At 43.8% G+C, this 22327-nt stretch overlaps 1 protein-coding gene across 2 annotated transcripts in view; it reads right to left on the bottom strand.

Annotated features, from left to right (window-relative positions):
• FRMPD4 (FERM and PDZ domain containing 4) overlaps positions 1-22327 on the bottom strand; it is a 539182-nt gene that overhangs the window by 112156 nt on the left and 404699 nt on the right. The window lies entirely within an intron of this gene.

Here is a 22327-nt window from a genome sequence, read left to right as displayed (position 1 = left end):
TAACAAGACAAGGTGTTAGAAATATAAAGGAAACCAAAGAAAATTACATATGATCAATTCAGGAAAGCTAATACAAAATTGGTAAGAATTTCTAAAATCAAAAAGTGCAAACAACAGGGAGAAAGGAATCACCAAAGAAATGATTCTGAACAGGCTTTGAGCTGAAGGACCCAGAGAACTTAGCTGGAGAGCCTTTAGCCTGATGATAAAAGTACCTTCCCACCTGGATGCATCATAATGAAATTTTAATACACCAAGTTTAAAGAAATGATCTATAAAGCTACAGGAAGAAAAGATACTTTGAGGATGAAGGAATGTGAATCAGAGCATTATCTCGGTGCAGGACTGGTGGCCTGAAGGCAACGCAGTCGGAATCAAAACCTTCCCGGGAAAATAATTTTCAACCCAGATTTCTACGTCAAGTGTGAGGGCAAAACCAAGACAGGTCCAGAAATGCAAAGATCTAGAAGGTTTATTTCCCACACATCTTCTCTAAGAAAATGGTCAGAGGATGGGCTCCAATCAAATCAAGAGAGAGAAAGGCATGAGATCAAGATAACCTTGGCTCCAACACAGGCAACAAGGCAGCAAAGTCCCAAGATGACATTTTGCTGGTGGCTCAGGAAGTCAGCAATCAAGATTAGAACAGGAGGAGGAATTCAGGAGGGACAGGCTTGGGAAAGAAGGTGCTTCCATAGATGAGGCACAAAAGTGTTCAAGACAGAACATGCAAGGGGGAACATGAAAACACAGAACCTGCTAGAAAAACAAAAATTTTAAAGTAGTGGCAATATAACCAGTACTAATTAGTAATACAATGAATACTCTTTTTTATTAATAAAAATTAAAACTCTTCAGTGAGCTTGAAAATTTAGAACCAACCTACAGGTAGGGCCCCAAAGGCTCTGTAATGATTACCAGGCAACTGTAAAAGCTTTCAACGTTTGTGATATTAAAGATAAAACATGCAAAACAAAACATGGGAAAGCAGAGGCTAAGAAGAAGCCAGCAAGGGCGCCAGAATTATATTTTCACCTCACTGAGTGGAAATTACCAGTATTAGGACATGTTGCTTATAGTAGAAGGAAAAAGAAACAAAGGTGTGATCTATCAATTAGAATTGTAAAGTGGCAATAACTGAACTACCTGGAGAAAAAAGGAGCATTAGGCGAGGTAGGGAATGGTGCCACTGATCTAGGTTTTATCTGGCAGAGCGAGCAACAGCAGATAAGGTCTGAAATTGGTAATCTTAGAAATTACCAGTTTAAGCATAATATTCAGAACAGAAGTTAGTAAGCAGGTAGTTTTCCGTAAGGGGCCAGGCAGCAACTATTTTAGACTTTTCGGTCATTTGGTCTTGATCAAAAATAGTCAACTTTGCTATTGTAGCACAAAACCTGCCATAAACAAATGTATAAGGAATGAACAGGACTGTGTTACAATAAAACTTTATTTACAAAAACAAGTAAAGGGCCATCTTTGACCCAGGAGCCAAAGTCTGCTGAGCCCAGATCCAAATGTACATACGAAATCATCATATTACAAAAACCATAGAGGAAGATTTTAAAAATTACCATTAGAGAGATTTTGAAGCCAAACACTTATATTTACCTTTTAGTTCCTAGGAGGACTTCTCTTCTTTGATTCTTAAAGTCATGTCAAGAGCAGAAATGCTCTGCTAATACTAAACAATTGGTAGCTTTTTCCCAAATGTCATGACAGGAACGGTCAAGACCAAAATGTACCTAAATTTAAGGTTTATTCCAGTATTTGTTTTGGTAAATACTACTAGGTTCCAAACTCCTTGAAAGCTGTGTAATGGCTCTAATTTCAGTCTCTTCCATTGTATATGGGATACAGTTGATGTGTAAAGCATACTTGGAAAACGCAGATATAACTTAGCAAAACTCCCCTATTCAGTTACTTTACATTTAATTTGACAATATATCATGACATTTCCCAAAGAATTCCAGAGATGTTATTCCCCACATGAAGTCTTCGAATCATTGTTTTAATTTTCAACTTTGGGTGGTCAGCATTGTTTTTATCTGGTCAGAAGAAACAGAGACTATAAAATGAGATGACGAGCCAGGGTTGGGTCTTTTTGTATAGGTATTTCCAAAGCTATCATAAAAGCTTTAAAAAAACATTTTCAAGGCAAAACGCAAAATTTAATGCTGATGATAAGCACATTCTAAAGTTTGAGAGTAATATCTATTAATGTTGAAGAGGCAATCATTTTCAAGTTTCCATTTATTTCTCAATTCAAGAAATTGCCTTCTCTCCCGAAAATTAAAAAGGTTCCCACGGGGACTTAAACTGTGTTGGAAATGAATTGCTTGTTTATATTACACCCCCGTTCCCAACACCAAATGAAAGTTAAAGCAAAGAAATAAACTTCTGTGATTTTAGTTCACATAAAGCCTTGTCTATACACTGGAGCAAAACCACATTTCATCATTTAATTATAGATAGTCTCACATGATAATTATGCAAAGTAGACTTTCATTATGTCTCAAATTGAGCCCTGAAAAATGTGGATTCTGTGGGTGGAAGGAATCAGCTGATGAATTTTTGCTATGGAGCTTTGCCCCAATAATCACAACCATGAAACTGGGAGTGTAGGGTGACGGGAAGAAAAAAAGAAAATGTTTGGTAGAAACATCTGGAAATAAATCTAACTCCCCTTTTCAGAGAAAGGATGTCTTTGAAATGTTATGGCTATAAATATTATTTTATGGGCATTATAAAATCATGCACAATTAAGAAACAAATTAAGCATGGAAAGGCCACAATTCACTTTTCAGAGGCCTGTCTCCAGAAGTGTTTAATGATAACAGCGTATGAAAAAAGAAGGTTATGGAGACAAAGAGTTGAAACACTTGTTCTCTGGTCATATCAAACTTAGGGGTTTGTAGAGGATAACAGGAAAATTGCTGGGACTTTTGAGCTTACCTGGGCTACATAAAAAGATAAACATGTTCGGTGTGCTAGGGTTACTGTAAAACAGAATGTAACACCTTTTGTATTCAATTTCAGATATGTTAAAATCTGAGACTTTTCACACCGGTGTAAGCCTGGTTTTCCCTCCTCACAGCGTTTTCCTTGAATTTGGACAATTTGTTAAGAAGTGGCCGAATGGGTAGGGAGGGGTTAATCTCTGTAAAGACACCTACACTAAGCGTTCATCAATATCATCAACAGACAATCAAAGCTTCAAATAAAACACCTGCTTTGGCCCCAAGGGAAAAGATCAGGTTAGACATTAGCTCAACTGAAAACATAGTGGATTAAAATTTTCTCAAAGATTCTAAGACTCAAGCCTATTGAAGACCAGTGAACCTAAAACGCTTAGGTCTACATTATGAAAACAATCTAACACACTCAGTAAATAGTCTGAATTATTTCAATATGACTTCGACCAAATATTTGGATAATATCGACTAGGGAAAATCTTTGATCTACTAAAAGCTGGTGATAAATAATGATACCCCAAGATCCTTAAACAACACCAAAGGGCATTGTAGACACTGTATTTTTTAGGAATGTTGATGGTTGTCCATAAAAAACAATCTATGTATATATACAGACCTATGCATACACACACATTTGAAACGAGCTGAAAAATCATTCAAAATAAGATACATTTGAAATATACTGGTAAGCAACTGAATGTTCTGAGCAAAATGACATTGCTGTGGGCTGGAGATCTCCTTACAAACTAAGTACACCGAATTGGAAAGAGATTGACTTGCCTACATCACGGAGCACCATCTGGCTTACTTTTAGCAGGGAGAGAAAGCAAACCGAAATGGGAAATATTGTCGGGGGGCGGGGGGGAGGCTGGGGATCCTTACTGCTAATTCGCGTCTCTGATAGAGCAACCGCATATGCCCAGGTGTCTCCAACAGCCCGTTCTCTAGCTCCTCGGAAGTGGCGTCACCTTCACTTATTTCTGTGGTGAACATAAAGATACTCGATTTTCAATTCGGACACCCACAGCCAGGCACAACCCGGCTGATGGCTGACAGTAGAGGAGGGTGCAGGACATGGCATGTACTAGACTCTTGTTTTACACCCAAAGGCAGGAAATCCTGGGTCTTAACACTTGGCACTTCACATTTCAGTCATTTCAGGGAACAATTCTCTTAATTATGGTCTTTTATCTATCCCCGAATTCAAAGCAAATACACAAGCATTCTACATACCAGGCCACAGAGGATTTGAAAAAGGCACGAAATATGGCGGTTGACCAGTAAGTCAAACACAGAGTTGCATACAACTCTGCAGTTCCTCTCCTAGATACATACCAGAGTTTCTAGGTGAGTGGACAGAGCTTTTAGGTGGGTTTGTAGCTCTTTTAATATCTACCCAAAAGAAAGAACTGAAAACAAGGGTTAAAGAATTGCACATAAAATGTGTATAGCATCACCATTCGTGATATATCCATTTTTCTATTAATGGACATTTGGGTTGTTAACACTTTTTGGCTATCAGGAACAGTGCTGCTATACACATATATACATACATATATAGTGGGACATTATTCAGCCATGAAAACCAATGAATGCTACGACGTGGACAAACCTCGAAAACATGATGCTAAAATGAAAGAAAGCCAGACAAAAACGCCACATGAAACAGAGATAGAGCAAGGAAGCTCCATGCTCTTTCCCCAGTCCTGACTCTACATCTCCTTCGTCTGGCTGTTCTTGAGTCATACTCTTTTATCATAATCTGGTGATCTAGTAAGTAAAATGTTTCTCTCAGTTCCGTGAGCTGCTTTAGCAAATTAATCAGACATAAGGAGGGGACACCGCATAGAGGTTGGTTAGAAGCCCAGGTGACAACGGGCACAAGCGATCGGCCTCTGAAGTTGGGTGGATGGGGAGAACACTTGGGAAACCAAGCACTTAAACTATGGAATTGGATGATAGCTCCAGGTAGAACCGAGCTGAGGACACCCAACAGGTGTCAGAGAACTGCTTGGTGGTGCGGGAAAAACTCACACCATGGAATTCAGAGCAGAATCAGAGCTGTTCATATTATGAAGGTACAAATGTCCCTAACAGTAAATTTTAGGTTAAGGGTATTTTACCACAGTGAGAAAAAGCACTAAAGTATTTCCTTTCAAGGCGCTAATTTTCTCCCTGAATCTGCCTTGTTCCCTTCAATGCTCCCATGGGAGAGTGCCTGGGAGTAGGGATAATACGAAAGAGAAATGAAAGTTCTCTTGCCACGTCCAAGCATTCAATTTCCTGAAACATGATTCACAGGATTTTCTTCTAAGGAAGGGAATGGGGAGAGTCGGAGGTGGGGAGGGTATTTGTGAAGGAACAGTCTGAAAGAGAAGACCCAATGGGTCCTACCTAGTAGCGGAGGGTTCTACAATCGTGTTTGGGCAGGTTCCTGGTCTGATACACGGGGTTTCGGATTCCGAGCAGGAGATTCACAGGATGGATTGCTGTGGAATTAGCTTCTGGTCCTCACACTTCCTGTGTGTCAGTGAGTGAGCTGTGACAGCTAAGGCTATGTCTGCACCGTCTGGTTAGTAACGTCAATAGCTAAATTTAAGAGGGTAGACCACTGCTCCAGGCCAACCTTGCCGTGGGTAACCAGCACTGAAGAGTGTTTAACTGCAGAAAAAACGAACAGCATTCAAAGAGGGGCCAAGACACAAACACCAGCTAATACAGATGTCCCTTTTTTTGAGGAACCCAGAGCCTATGATCTCTTTGGCATCAGATCCATTCTTTCTGTGTTTACAGAAAGTGAAGAGTAAGCTTTGAGAGTGGTTAAGACTGAAAGTTGACTGTTCTGGAACCAGTAGAGGCTGGCAGAGTTTCTAGGTGAGTGGACATAGCTTCTAGGTGGGTTTGTAGGTCTTTTAATATCTACCCGAAGCTACTTCTCCAGTATTTAATCAATTCTTGCCTCGAGCAACAAGGAAGAATGGGAAAGGTCCCAGCATGCAGTGTGAGGGGACTTGGCTGTGTTCCTCACTAGTGAAAGCTTATAGTTTCACTTTCCATAATACAGCAAATATTTCTTGAATGCCTCTAATGTACAAGAGAGTGTAACAGGCACTTCCTGAAGTACAAAGATACAAGAATATATTAATGATCTATTTCAAGAGTCTCCTATGGACCAGGCACTGAACACACATTAATTCTAGTTTTTGCAACCTTGAAGAGTTTAATACTTCCAATTTTCAGAAGACATAGGTAGAGTTGAGAAAGCAAATTATTCTTACGCTAAGTTTGCAGTCCGGTGAATGCTGGCAAATCTATTCATAATTTTAACATACAGGAATATTGTAAGTCACAGAATCAGAGAATTCTTGGCCTTGGAGGTATTTGAGTGGCCAGAGTGCAAACCCTTGACAGATGAGTAATTGGACACAATGATTTCTCCAAAGACAAATAGCAATTCTGTGTCAGAGGTGGGGGCGGACCCCAAGGTCAAGACAATAATGAGGGGTCACAAGAATGAGAGTGCCGTGAGGTTCTGGGACCCAGGAAAAGCTTGACCGAGAAGGTAGCAGAGAATATCAGTCTTAAAAGGTGGGTAAATATGGAAGGAGAGAGGGCAAGGCAGGCAGAGTGTAACCAAAGAGTAGTGAGAATAAGGTTAAAATGGCGGCAGATGTTGGCAGTGTTCCATGGTCTGTATACCTAGAATCCACTGCGCATTTCCTTACATCCTGTCTCCAGATACTTTCTTTCCCAAGAGCTAGCACCCTGATTCTTGGTTGGCAGACAGCACCAGGCCACCAGAGCCGGTCTTGCCTCTGCTCAGAGAGAGCCAGAAACAATTTTACAATGAAGGGAGAGGAGCCTGAAGGTATACTGGGGTAGAATTACTCGGGCTCCTTGTCCCCACAGTGTAGACAACTCTGGAGATGTTAACTGAATTGTCCACAGTGCTCCCCTGCAGGGCTGGACAAAGATTGCCATCCTTCCCTGTGACCGTCTGGATGTTTCCACCTGGCTCGGCCTCCCTCCCTTCCCTGTCCTCCACTTCCTGTCTCGCACACAGGGGTTTTCCTGTGAAGCGTTCCGATAACTCGCTTCCCCAGAAACCCTGGTCTCAGGTTTTACCCCTAGAGATGCCACCTAAGGCAATGGCCATACCACGGATCCTTGAATAATAGGATGTGAGACACATTCTTAATCTATTGGGGGCGGGCTGGGCAGGCAAGTTTTCAAGCTTTGGAAAATGAACTGGTTACTGACATGGATGGCATGAAGAAAACGGAGCGACGATTTTCATCAGGCAATCATCGCTGACTTAATCACCACAAACTCGTCCAATTCCACTCCATTTATATGTATTTTCTGACTCAAAAAGAAACCAAGGCAGAGAGATCTTGCTTTCCTCTAGGATCTACTTGAATATCTCCCATTCTGTCAGGGGCAGACAGTGAAAGTATGGCAATCAATTCATGATTATAATATGTGGCACAAGGAGATAGAAAAAGGTCCTTCAGTCCTTCATGCATTTCATGAATATTTTTAACAAGCTACTCCATGCCAAGCTCTGTTCTAAGAACTGCAGAGATAGCAGATAGCAAACAAAAGTCTCTGCATTCAGGGAGCCTACATTCTGGGGAGACAGACAATACAATATGGAAATGAACAATACATAAGGTGAGAGGCTAATAAGCAGTATGGAGAAAAAAATCCCAGGAAATGGGTTATAAAAAGTGTCAGGAGGCAGAGGTGAGAAAGGTCTCCTTGAAATAACAGAGTTCCAGGAAGAATCTGAAGGAGCAGAGGGAGTGAGTCATGTGGCTTCCTGGGGGAAGGGCATTTTGGGCAGAGGGAACTACACATGAAAAAGCCATAGGCTGGAGGGTGCCCAGCATATTCCAAGAATCCGTGGCAGGCACTGGCCTGAAGGGGGATGGGCTGTCCTCTAGTCCATGGGCAGACAGGTGGAGCGGACCAACCACACAGGGATAGTAAGGCTTTTCCCTTAATCATTGGTTCAGCAGATACTTGACCTCATGGTGAGTCCTGGGGGCACCCTTCCAGATCCAGGAGCTCCAAGGTCTGCCAGCACCCTGCTTGTTCATGCTTTCCTACCTTGACCTGGAAAGCTTTTCCTTCCTCTTGACTATCTGCTAATGTTTCCTTCTCTCTCGGCTCGGTTCAGTTACCACATTTGTTAAGAAATCTTCATTGGCCACCTCTATCCCAGGCCAAATTAGGGGACTGCCCTCAATGTCCACTTCCTTGTCAAACTCAGGTATAAAAGGGACTGTTTCCAACTCCACTATGCATTGGGGGTTCTGCACTCAACTCTTAATCCTGCAAGAGGGTCCATGAGAATTTCCCAGATCACTGTCTCATGGGAGACAGGAATTTACTCCAGGCTAGGTCAGAATAAGGACTTAGACCTAGAAACATCAGTCTCAGTGCCTGCCCCATTCACAGTTCTCTCTAAGGTGCACCACCGTGCCTAAATTCCCTGAACCATGTCACCCCCATTCTACCACTGGGCCACATCTAACTGGACAAGGACAGACTCCTAATACAAGGCAAGTCCATTCATAGGCTGACCACTGGACTTGTGATTTGGCTCAGCAGCGGAAGATGAGCTGGGCTAAACAGTGTGTCTGCTGCAACAGAAACTGGGATACTGTATCTCCTCGCAAGCAAGCTACACCCAGATCACCAGTCAATAACCACACACCTCTGGAGTATCCCATCTCTAGAGGCGAAGGAGAATTCACATATTCCTCTTCAGTCGATGCTGTGGGGTTCTTGGATTAAAAAAAAAAAGCCAGTACAGCAAGTTTTATTGTCCACACAAATGAAAGATGGGAAGAAAATAATCCATTGTTGAGTGGTAACAATTCATAGGTACTTTATACCAATTTTTGTCCTGCTCAAAAATTGTAATAACTTGGACATAGGTTAGACCAAGCTTGTTACTGTACTCTACGAAAAACAAAAAAGATGTAAGAAACAACTTAGTGAACAATAAAAGATTGCATAAGGGGGCACCTGGGTGGCTCAGTTGTTAAGCGTCGGCCTTCGGCTCAGGTCATGATCCCAGGGTCCTGGGATCGAGCCCCGCATCGGGCTCCCTGCTCGGCAGGAAGCCTGCTTCTCCCTCTCCCACTCCCCCTGCTTGTGTTCCCTCCCTTACTGTCTCTCTGTCAAATAAATAAATAAAATCTTAAAAAAAAAAGATTGCAGAAGATCTTTTAGTCTTTTCTTAAAACTTTAGACACCACCTTGGTGTAATATATATACTTAAAATTCTCAAGCAGGCTACAAATGACTGGTGGCTGTTACTTAAAGCAAGACTTCTTGACAATTTATCTGGCACTAGTATATATTATTATATACATCTTAAAATAATTGTACTCTACTGACTTTTCAGATATCACATTTTTCAATTCTATAACTTCCTTTTTTTTTTTTTTTTTAAATGAATTCTAGTTCTCTGCTGAGATTTCCAAGCTTGGTTTTGCTCATCCATCCACATCATCAATACTGCTCTCGATTGATTGTTTGTCTTTTTTTTAAAAGAATGATTCACATTGAGGTGCCTGGGTGGCTCAGTAGGCTTAGGTCATGATCCCAGGGTCCTGGGATCCAGCCCTGCATCGGGCTCCCTGCTCAGCAGGAAGCCGGCTTCTCCTTCTCCCTCTTCTACTACTCCTACATGTGCTCTCTCTCTCTCTCTCTCAAATAAATAAAATCTTAAAAAGAAAAAAAGATTCACATTTTTGGGGTGCCTGGGTTGGCTCGGTCAATTGAGGATCTGCCTTTGGCTCAGGTCATAATCCCATAAAAACTGGCAAACCTATCCTGGAATTCCTTTCCTCCAAGGGTCAATGCCACTCCAGAATATTTTTACCTTTGTTAATTTTCCAGTGTCTGCGGTAGGTGTTGCAATTTTTTCCCCTATCATATTCAGAGTTTATAATTATTGTATAGAAGAGAATCAGTCTCTCAGGAGTTTCTGTGGCCATACTGGAAATGGAACCCCATTTTTATTTTTAAATAATTCTGAAATGTGAACGTGTCACCCATTTCAATAACTTTCCTTCTCATGCAATGAAGTTTGCTTTTATTTTCCAAAGACATTTTTTCTCCTCATTTCAACATCTTTTTCTTTCAACCTCAATTTTTCTAAGCCCCAGAACAAGGAAGCGTTTTGAGTTTTAGTTTGCTTACTGGGAGTACTTTTGAACTACAGTTCGCGAGAGGAACTAGATTTAACTTCTATCCCATACCCATTTCAAGTAGGCACTAGCTAATTAGCTCCTGATGGATTAAAACAGATTTTTGTCCATAAAAATCCATAGATTTTTAAAAATAAAATATCCAAAGCATTATTAGGTAATGATGAATAACGTAAGGCTGAACGTCGTCCGCGCGGTTGAACGGGCACTCTCAGCCCGCTCCGTGCCTCGTCATCACCGCACGTGGGCTCCACTGGGGACCTACACGACTTGAGACAAGGTCAGCAAGCGGCTGCCCCTGAAGCTGCAATTCATCAGACAACACACAATGGATCTGCTGGGGTAACTCTCCTCAGTAGATCGCTCTGCAGTGTGTCCCCAGTGATACTAGAATCGGCAGTCTGATCCAATTAAGAAAACGAAGACGGATCTCAAGGGCCATCAACAACTGAACTGCATGGTAACAAGTAGGAGACAACGGCTGCATTATCATCAGATGGGAAGGGTGTTCTGAAGGGTGTCTAGAAACAGCAGAGTGGAAAAAACAGACTTTGAAAATTCATTCAGCATGCTTGATGAGACAGCAATATTTTATACATTGTGGAGTTCGAACTGGATTTTTTTTGCTAACCTACGATTTTATATGTTAAGAGTGAGGGATAGTTCATCCGGTGTTTTTATACCTTGGAATGAAATTACTTTGCACAACTCCACACGTTACTTTCTTTGGCACAATCGTCTTCAGGCACTCTTTTTACCACCCCCCTCCCGCTTCTGTTTTCCTGGTAGGTGGCTGGAAGGTGGGAATGTTCAATCGTTTGGGAGGTAACATTTTCCACTGTGAATGAATCAGCAACGTCTGATTTGGTTTCCTAACTCTTTTGTGAAATAAGGTAACACACAAATGACGGCACGTGCGCACACGTGTTATGTGTTCTCAGGAGGCGCGGTATCGCTTCCCAGGGGGTGGAAATTGGTTCTTAAGAGGCAAAAATCTTTCTCTTTTTATATAGAAAGCACAGATATACACACAGTACATAAACTTATATACAGCAGAAATACCCATGTTATTTTTATTTTTTTAAAGCTTTTATTTATTTATTTATTTGACAGAAAGAAAGACAGCAAGAGAGGGAACACAAGCAAGAAGTGGGAGAGACAGAAGCAGGCTTCCCGCTGTGCAGGGAGCCCGATGCGGGGCTCGATCCCAGGACCCCAGGATCATGACCCGAGCTGAAGGCAGACGCTTAATGACTGAGCCACCCAGTGCTCCCAATACCTATGTTATTAAATGAAGGGGCGATTAGGAAAAAAAATTGTTAGATTGTTGAGAAAAGCTTCTTCTCCTTGGTAGGAAATAATTGAGAAAACAACTGGGAAACATGGACATAAGCCAGCACACACACACAGGTATCTCAGAATACTCATTAGAGTATAGAGTATTAGAGTGTATGTTTATAACAGACAGCTAAATAGATACCGATTTTATATCTAGAATTTTCTTTATATCATTTGGGGCTTTTGTGTGAGTCTGTCAGCTTAATATGATTGTTTCAGAAGCTCTGTATGTCCCAACCTGCGTCTGATAATCACCACTTCTCACAGTGGATAAAAAAACACACAAGACTAGTCACTAAGGCCCGACCTGGGCAGGGCTCAGCACATCTCATATCAACTACAACAGCCAAGTGTAGGCAGCCCGTGCCCCAATCCAAGCTGCCCGTGCCTAGTAACTCTTCCCCCTCTCCCATCTGGGCACGTCAGCTTTGGCCAAGCCTGAGGGCTTTGGGTCCCCCATACTCTCTCATCGCTGCCCACGCAGCCCTCCTGTTGCAGAAGGTCTCGGCCGCCATCTTCGTGTGAAAGAAATTCCCGCAGACACCACCAACCAACTCAGAGCCTCTTCCCCCAAACCTGCCTAAGCCTCCCTCTGGAAACAATGCCTCCCAGGCCCACAAGCCCCACCATCCCGCCCTCCTCAGCCTTGTTTCTGCTTCTCCAACGACACTTCTCTGATTTGGCTCCCATGACAGCTGTCTGCATGAGTGCCTTCTCTCTTCCACTGAGGTGTGGCCTTCTCCAGGAGAGAAGGTGGCTTTGGGGAGATTTATTTCAGAAACACAGAGCACCTAACACAAGGCCTGGAAGGAATAAACAGCTGGGGATTAAGACCCACCTGTCATCTCTCTCCGGTGAGTAATAAGCTTTTACTGAACACCCACTATGAGTGAGGGACCGAAGGCTAATGATGAGGCGGGATTCTTCTCCTCAGGGGTCTCAGAATTCAGGAGGGATCCTAAGACAAGTTCATGGATTTACAGTTGAACAGAAATCAAAGAGGCTTCAGGTGACAGCTATCATGGACTTCAGGCGTCTCTCTCCCTTAAAGACCTTTGGCCAGCCCAAATGACAGACACAGCACATTAAGCCGGCCTCGGAGTGAACAACCACGCCTACACATTTTCTTACTACAGACAGAAAGTGGCTAAAAAGTGACAAAGCCTTCAAATGAAAGGATCTCACTTTCCTTTTCATATTCCAAACAAGATTTCTGAAATTTGCGACATGACATGTGTGGCAGTGGGCTGCCATGGGGTCAGGCAGGAGCAACCACCCCCCCAACCCGTGGCAGCCCAGGACACCTCCTAGAAGGTTCCCTCCCTTCATTTCCTCTTGCCAGGACAAAGCCAGCCTCCTGCAACCTTGACAACGGGTTTGTTTTTCTCACTCAGATTCCCACGACAGTGCCCGAGGGTGCTGCTGTGATGGAAGGGACTGACAGCTTTCCAGATTCACAAACTGTCCCCTGCAGGCCCGCAGCGGCTGAAAACACACTAGGATAAAAAGCAAAGTCCCCCAGATGGATGAACCGCGTCGGGAGACCTTGCAGGCCCGGACACCCTCAGAGTGAACATTTCCGTGGGCTCTGCTCGCAGCGGGAATCTTTTTCACGGTCCCTCCCCAAATTCAGCATGATTCATTCACAACCAGAAATGAACCTCTTTTTCTGATTTTGAAGGTAAAGCCCTTATTTTTTATGAGAAGCACCTATAACCAGCCCATTTTAACTGTGAACTTGGCTGTGGATGAGAAGGCAGGGTTTGGATCCCACGGCTAGCCACAAAATGACACTGGGGAACGCAGCCTGGGGTCATGGCCCGGGGAGAGGCCTCCTCCGCCAGAACTGTACCGAGAGCTGCGCGCGTGGGCATGGCTGTACACGGTCCGCTTTCCCACGGGTGCTGTGACCAGTTGTCCTAGGTTCCAACCCACACGAATTTATGATTTTATAGTTCTGGAGCCAGAAGTCTGCAGTGGGGCTCACTGAGGTAAAATCAAAGCGTCTGCTAGGGCTGGTTCCTCTCTATCTGGAAGGCTCCTGAGGAAAGCCTATTTCCTGGCATTTGCCCACATTCCTTGGCTTGTGGCCTCCTTCCGTTTGCAGTCAGAAATGCCAGTCATTTCCTCCTCGTGTTCCGTCACTCAGAGGCTCACCCTTTTGTTTCCCCCTTGCTCATTCAGTGGGCCTTGTGACCGCAGCGCCCCCCCCCCCGACAGAGCGAGGCCCATCTCCCTGTTTTAAGGTCAGCTGAGGAGAACACCTTGATTTCACCTGCAACCAAGACTCCTCCTTTGCCACTTTCGGTAACATGTTTACAGATTCTGGGGAATGAGGGCATGAAACTGTTTGGGGCGCCCTTATTCTGCCTACCAAATGTCTTTTTCAGGGGGAAAGGGTTACGAGCTGTGCAAAGATCCTCAAAGGGCGACATTAAGAGGCAACGGGTTCAGTGCTAAAAGGTTTCTTGAAATGCGAACACAGCTCGAGGTTAAGAATGCTACCGACCTGCTGTGCGTTCCAAGGTAAGGGATTTCAGCTCCCCCATCTCGGCCTCAACTTGATGAGAATGAAGGACAGAGATGGTCACAAGAGACAGAAGACACACTGTTGCAAGTCTAGGTCTTTACGTGTAAAAATTAATTTACAGCTTCCTTTTTAGCCAATCAGGAACTAAAGTTTTTTGGCTGGTTTTTATAACCTACTTAACCAATGCGGGGGTGGGGTTTGGGATTGGGGGCCGGGGGTGGGGGGGTAAAGAGAGGAGAGATTCCTGGGAAGACAGACAGATAAGCCTGATGATCCAGGCTAATGTGGGCCTTCTGGGTTTTTTCCCCCATGGATTTAAATAATCGTGCACATTAATGACTTCTCCACGGACGGCAAGCATCATTTGAGGGACCTCCTTGGTCTGTCACTTCCAGGAAGGAACAACGGACTGGGCGGAGAGGACAACCAGACAGCTGAAGGACCTGCGTTCCCACGTGTGAGATGGGCGCGTCTCTTTATGAGTTAGTAGAAGGTGCAGGTGATGTGAACGCCGTCAGGAAAGAGGCTCATGTTATTGATCTTCCTGTTCACGCGTGCCCTCAGGAGATAGGAGAGTGTCAGAAGAGAAACCTGATTTTTAATGGGGCATTTTATTGGGTTGAAGATGTTAATGAATCCCAGCCCTGAGACTTGAAACTACCTTTCAATGTGTATTTAAAATGCTCCCCCGTGCTACTGGCTCCTTTGAGTTTAGTCTGATGTTTCCCTGTCCACGCACACCCACCCAACAGAATCTTCTCGTTCTCTAGCACAGTCCTTAAACTCTTGGACACAGCACCCGTTTTTCTCTGCCCATGAATTGCTGGGGAACCTCAGAGAGCTTTCATTTAGATGGTTGAAATCTACTGATCTTCACCAAGTTGGAAATAAAAACTGTGACCAACTGTTAATACTTATTAATATATTGGGGCACCTGGGGGGTACAGTCTGTCAAGCATCTGACTCTTGGTCCTGGCTCGGGTCGTGATCTCAGGGTCATGAGACCTGGCCCAGCACTGGGTTCCGTGCTCAGCTCAGAGTCTGCTTGGAATTCTCTCTCTCTCTCTGTCCCCACGTCTGCCCACCCCAACCCATGCTCTCTCTCTGAACTAAATAAATCTATAAAAAACAAAGAAGTACTTATTAATACATTAAAATAATAATAAACCTATGGATTGTAACACAAACAACATTTATAAAATACAACTGTTTGACAAACAGGAACGAGTAGGGAGAACAGCAGGACCGCGGGCCATTTTCATAAATCTCTGTGATGTCTGATTAGCGCAAGACAGCTCGTTGCTCATCTCGACTTCCTTACTGCATCTTGTGTAAGATCACATGTGCCACAAACGCCACTGTGTACTTGTGACAGACTGAGATGGAAAAGAGCAACTAAAATCCCAGCGTTATTATGCAAATCGTTTCAATATCGCGGACCGCCCCCCATGGGTCTTCCAAACTCACCAGGGTCCTGAGAGCACACTTGGAGAGCCACTGCTCTTCGTGGTTTTCCCCAGGGGGTTAGTGCCATATGGGCTCCTGATCAGTAGTAAATGCACGGGATGCCCGGAATATGGGCTGGAGCTGAATCCGAGAAAGCCCGTGTTAAAAAGTGAAGTTTTGTTCTAGGGGTCCATGTTACCACTGTGAATGGATTTAGAATTTGTTTTTTAAGTAGTCTGGACACCGAACAAGGGGTTCGAACACAGGACCCCAGGATCGGGGGTCGCACACTCCACCAACTGAACCAGCCAGGTGCCCCTGAATTTAGTTTTTAAAACTGTGAGAAGCAGGAAGAGTTTTGGGGAGTCCGGTCACCCACCAAATCTCTGGTAGGGGGGAAGGGCTGTTCTACCGGCTGTTCCCTAACCTGCCCTCTGCGGAGCTGGTTGAGTTGTTACCCTTCTTTGGCTTCTGAGATTTTTTGCAACGGCAGTTTTTTGTTTTTTTTTTTTTTTAAGATTTTATTTAATTGTTTGACAGACAGAGATCACAGGCAGAGAGAGAGAGGAGGAAGCACGCCCCCCACTGAGCAGAGAGCCGGATGCGGGGCTCGATCCCAGGACCCTGAGATCATGACCTGAGCTGAAGGCAGAGGCTTTAACCCACTGAGCCTCCCACGTGCCCCTCAACTGGCAATTTTTAAGCAGCGTTTCAGCAGTGATCTATGAACAAAAGCAGATTGTCTTTTAAGTCCCCTTTGGTGACTAAGATGGGTGGAGCACTGTTATGCTTTAAAGGTACAAAACCAAAGCACTGGATTAGGGTTGTCTTTGGAGATCTCCTGGCCTTACTTCTCAGTTATACTAAGCAAGTAACTTCAGATGTTTTATTTGATTCCACCTTAAATATTAGATATTGCCGGAAGGGAGCAAGTTACATTTTGAGCATCTTGGAATAGTCCACGTGGAATAGGAACTGGTGCCTATCCACCGTTAGGGAGCTCTAAGGCAGCTGTTCCTGCATGGTGCAGTCTGGCCCCCTGGTATGCCTCTGCCAATTCTGGAGACTTTTCTGGCTGTCCCAGCTGGGGATGGCAGGGACTCCCAGCCTCTAGTGGTCCAACCCAGGGGTGCGGCTTCACCTCCTACAGCTTCAGCCACCCACTCTAGCAAAGGAGCATCTGGCCTTCGATGTCAATAGTACCCCAACTGCGAAGCCATGCTATACACGATGAATTTATCTTTCATTTTCATCTTAGAACAAAGGCAAGTCTTTTCCTAAAAGCAGCATGTATTTTGCTCTCGTCAATGAGACCCTAATCACCCCTCCTTTGAGCATGCCTTTTAAGGAGTTTTTGGAACCCCAGTATGATGAACTTAGAATGTATATGATAAGACCTGAAAATGTTTGAGTGCATTCTAACTCCCTTCAACATGGGAGGGTCTCACAGTTATCTGGGAGACAAAGTATCCATCTAAACTGGAAAAAATAAGAGTAAACTAAATGAGGTTTGTTGCTGCAAGAATCGTTAGAGACTTTTAAAGTCCAAATCACACTGTGGGGGTGCCTGGGTATCTCAGCCGGTTGAGCCGTTGCCTGGGCTCAGGTCAAGATCCCAGGACTCTGGGATTGAGCCCCGCATTGGGGGGAGGGTGTCCCTGCTCACTGGGGAGCCTGCTTCTCCCTCGCCCTCTGCCACTCCCCCTGCTTGTGTGCTCTTGCTCTCTCTCTCTTAAATAAATAAATAAAATCTTAAAAAGAAAAAAAACACAACACACTGTGAACATCAAAAATCAGTATATCCTGCATGTCATTTTGGAACATGGACCCCTTTATTTAAGGAGCCCTTTCGGTGGGAGTATCTGAGCAACATTTGGAATAACTGTGAAGACAAGGCAAATCGTTTCAGAATTTTCTATACATGACGCGAAAAAGCTCACGAAGCTTATTAATTTTTTTCTCGCTGTTTTCTTCAACTTTGAAAATACTGCCTTTGTTTAAGAGAAAGAGAAATCAAATCACGATTACTCTACCCGGAGGTTCACTGCTGACCACACAAAATAACCCTAGTGGAAGCAAATGAAAGTTTCCGCGACCTTGTGATTAGCTGAGCATAGCTTTAGAGCTAGGGAATTTTCAGTCGCGTGACCAACAGTAAGTACGCAATTCTCGTCAAAGTTCCCCGGATTTTAGAGGACTTCTCACCCCACCTAACTAGAGACACAATCATTCAGATGGCGAAGAGGCGGAGACGGAGGCTTGCCCGGAAGGGTAGGAAGAGCGGGCCGGGACGCTTTAACGGAGCACCCCCGCGACGCCAGGACATGGCCTATCGCCAATTACAAAGGGGAATGAAAATTGATCATCTACAATTATGAGACAGAATGACAGTTCTGAGCTGTTCGTCACAACAGAAAGCCTGAAGTGGCTGGGGCAAGAAGAAACCGGCAGGAAAGGAAAGGGGCAAACCCCACTGACTCTACTTCTCATTAAGCCACTGCCACGTTCAATGTCCCACAAACGCATACTTGAAAGAAATTACGTAAGACCCATACCTACCTCGTGTGCCAACTGTTCAAAAATTAAGAAACAAATTGTTTCCATAGCAACAGCTATCTGTAAACAGCACAAATATGTTTTATATGCAAGTTAATAAGGGTTTTCTTAGGATCATTTGTGCAGTTTTTGTTTAATTAATTCACAGGCATGCTTGGCTGAAGAGTGAATTATTCATTATGGGAGAAGAGAGCTCAGGAGTTCAATAAACGAAGGTCAGGCTTAATGATCGGGGAGAGAATCTTGACCTGAGAGTTTAGGTTTGGATGCAGGTTACTTTGAGACATTTGAAACAAAAATGACATTTAGTGCTCCTTACTGAGATAACAGTATTTTTGCGGTTCGTACTGCGATGCTACGGCAGGGGAAACGCTGAAGGCAGATGCCGGTTTGGTGGTGAAGGTTGGGGGAGCAGAGGTCTACCTTGTCTGGCAGGTGGCCGCTGGATTCCACCCTGCGACCGCGGTGGGAAGGGCTCCCATTTACCAGGAGATGCCCTTGGCAGAAATCTGAGTCCTGCCTAAGGCAAGCGTCTTCACCTCCTGGCAACTCTTGGGAAATACACCTGGACGCAAAGCGGTAACAACGTAAAAACAACTATGAAGTGCTATTTGATTTTTCAAAGTGAAACAAACCAGGAGGAGTATACATCAAGAGGGTAAGGCCGACACAGGACCAGAGGGTAATGGCAGCAACTTAAATTAAACTCAGTGCATATTTGTGACCCAGAAGTGAGCTCGTTTTAAGACACAGGGTGGGGGGTGGGGGTGGGGGCCCTGGAACACAGCACGACAGGGGAGTGGCTGGATTTCGAAGAGGAAAGGAAAGGATGTGGGGAAGGGAGAGAGATTATTTATGCCCGTCAGTAGACATGGAGTCCTCCTGAATGATCTGTTGGAGGCGGTGGGGCACCTTTGTGTCTTCCGTCAAGGGAGCACGTTACGGGGAGGGGAGCGCGTCTCCAAGACTGATGTAGCTGCCCTCCCCAGCCAAGGGACAGGAAATTCTGTGTGTCGCTTCAAGGTCATTCTCTTTGGAGACAGAGGAGAGCAAAGGAGAAGCGGCTGCAAAAAGGAGTCCCAGAGAGGTAAGAAGAGGTTCTGGGAGGCCCAGGGGCTTGGGCTGAGTGGGCCCGCTAGGCGGGAGGGAAAGGACTTTGAACTGCCCTGTAGACACTCAGGGAGAGGCCCGGAGGCCCGGCGAGGCTCTCCAGGGGAGGGCTGAGGAGGAAAAAGGGCCCAGAGTGACAAAGTTGGAAAGAACTTGAAAGGCCACATGACAAGCTGGTGCAGAACACTGAGCCATTTGGGGATGTAGGACGGCGCCTGCAGATGGGCTAGGAAGGAGACTCCTTCAGGCAAAAACAAACAGCTCTGAAATCAGCCAAACCTCGATGGCAACCCCAACGACCAGCTATGTGATCTACATCTAGATCAATTAAAAAAAAAAAATCAGTGGCGTGGGAAACTGTACCTCAGTGGAAAAAACACTGCCCAGAACACATCATTCCCAATTACCTGATTCTACGGTGGTTATTTTACAACTATTTAAATCATGGATAATGGATAGCAATGCAAAATCATTCCTGCCCAGAGACAGATGTGCAAATTCCACCCTGGAAGGCCAGGGAGCTGCCAGGCTGTGCAAGCTGATTTTGCCTTCATTTGCATATTTATATAAATATTCCTGATCTGCATGGGTATCTGCTCTCGGATTCTCCTTTGGAGTAGTTGTAACATCACAGCACTTTCCAAATTAATGAGTTAAATGAAATCTATTACACAGGTTAGTTTTATTTTATTTTATTTTACTTATTTATTTGAAAGACAGAGATCACAAGCAGGCAGAGGGAGAGGAAGGGAAGCAGGCTCCCCGCCGAGCAGAGAGCCCGATGTGGGGCTCGATCGCAGGACCCTGGGATCATGACCTGAGTCGAAGGCAGAGGCTTAAACCCACAGAGCCACCCGGGCGCCCCCACAGGTTAATTTTAAATCTGTATAAGAGTAGAGGTGCCCGGGTGGCTCAGTCACTGGGCATCTGCCTTCGGCTCAGGTCATGATCCCGTGGTCCTGTGATCGAGTCCCCGCATCAGGCTCTTCTAGGGCTCTCGCTCTCTCAAATAAAGAAAATCTTTTAAAAATAAATAAATAAATCTGTATGAGAGTCATGCTGTTCCCTTGTTTTGAAAATTACCTTTAATGGGTAATGATTAAGTAACTACTAATACGTCTAATGCTGTACCAGGTAGTGCTGTAGATATATGAATATTATATAAGTTCTGAACTTAAGGCTTTTACTTCCAGAGTGAACCATCAAAACTAATTTCTACAATATCTCTGATTTAAGCGCATTTACTCTTGCTCATTTCCTTCCATTGACATATATTGTGTTTTTAAGGTATATTCCCAGGTCACTAGACCAAGAGAAAAAAAAATCAGAATTAAATGTTATTTTACCAATACAAATGGAGTAAAAAACTAACAGTAGGAAACAGAAAGTTAGGAATGTGTTCTTTTAAAACCCTTTTCTTCAAGTTTCTACCTGAATTTCTTAGACTTTAAGTCTTGGGTAAAAAAGTGTTGGTCTCCCATTGATACGTGTGGATACAATCATTCCCATTCTGTTTACTGATAACCTGTGGTGAGGAGAAGAAAATACCTTAATATTTTATTCTTTCTATATTTGTAATGTCTTATTATATGATGAATGCCTCAATCAAGAGAGAAATTTTACACTGTGAATCTGACTTACAGCTTAAAACTATTTGAATACAAACTTGCATTAGCATCACTAGTTTTCTTTACCACAATTTGGTTTACCTCTAATGTTCACTTGCCATATCCTAAATTTCACTCTCAAGGAACTTCTTTGGTATTTGAAATTTAGATGTGATTTTTGTAGACCATGGAACTCTGAAATGTCCATCTTGTTCGTACGCCAACCACATTAAATTGTCTACATCACGGACTGGGGCTCATGTTCCAATTTATAATCCTAGCCTGGCTTTCCAAAATGATAAAAGTAAAACCTGCTTTAGGAGAAAAATTCACATAGTACAGAAGAGTATAAAATGAAAAATACAGACCTTGCCCCAGTTCCTCAGATCCCAGCCCAATGCCCAGAAGACATCATTACTATCGATTTCTAGTGTACCTTCGAATAAAAATTTTAATGATACACAAAATTCACATAAAATGGACTTCTATGTAGCATTTTAAAAAAGACTTATTATTTTAGAGATGAAGAGCGCTCAGAAGCAGAGGGGAGAGGCAAAAGGGAGAGAATCTAAAGCAGACTCCCTGCTGAGCAAAGAGCATGACATGGGGCTCGATCTCACAACCCAGAGATCCTGAGTTGAAACCAAGAGCCAGATGCTTAACTGACTGCACCATCCAGGCATCCCTCTCTGTAGCATTTAAAAAGGACCAGAGAGGGGAACCTCGGTGGCTCAGTGGGTTAGGCAACTGCCTTCAGCTTAGGTCATGATCTAGGGGAACTGGGACCGAGCCCCAAGTTGGGCTCCCTGCTTGGCAGGGAGTCTGCTTCTCCCTCTCCCTCTCTAATCATCCTCTTCCTTTGCGATCTCTCTCACATAAACAAATAAAATCTTTCAAAAATAAAAGTAAAAAAAGAAAAAGGATGAGAGAGGTATATGGAAAATATCAAGATGTATTAATTTAGGGGCGCCTGGTGGCTCAGTGGGTTAAGCCTTTGCCTTCGCCTCAGGTCATGATCTCAGGGTCCTGGGATGGAGCCCCACATCGGGCTCTCTGCTCAGCAGGGAGCCTGTGTCCCCTTCCCCCGCCTGCTGCTCTGCCTACTTGTGATCTCTCTTTCTCTGTCGAATAAATAAATAAAATCTTAAAAAAAAAGATGTATTAATTTAGCCTTTTATTAATCATATGTGAGGCAAATGTTTTCCCAGTTGGCCTTTTAAACTTGTTGTGGTATTTGACCCTTAATCTATTTAAATATTGAAAGAATTATTGTTAAGTGCAATTAACAGCTAAGGTTTCTAAAGCATGACCCTTAGATAAATAAAGTATGCTGGAAAATTATTTGAACTACAAAACCAGAAGTCAAAAGACTTCAAAATGCAAGGAATTACCAATACCAGATAGTACCTGTCTTGACTGAGTTTCCATTCCAGCTGCTATACATTAATCTGGTTATCTGAAACTTTCCCAAATGCCAGTATTTTTCTTTCTAAACAAAATGAAGTGTGATGCAGACTCCAATGATTTTCTCAAAAGGCA

This window comes from Mustela putorius, unplaced genomic scaffold (genome assembly GCF_011764305.1).
Source record: "Mustela putorius furo isolate JIRA1106 unplaced genomic scaffold, ASM1176430v1.1 tig00003836_pilon_pilon_pilon, whole genome shotgun sequence".
NCBI classification, from domain to species: domain Eukaryota; kingdom Metazoa; phylum Chordata; class Mammalia; order Carnivora; family Mustelidae; genus Mustela; species Mustela putorius.
Note: the sequence above shows the minus strand (reverse complement) of the source record. Positions and strands in the feature narration are given on the sequence as shown.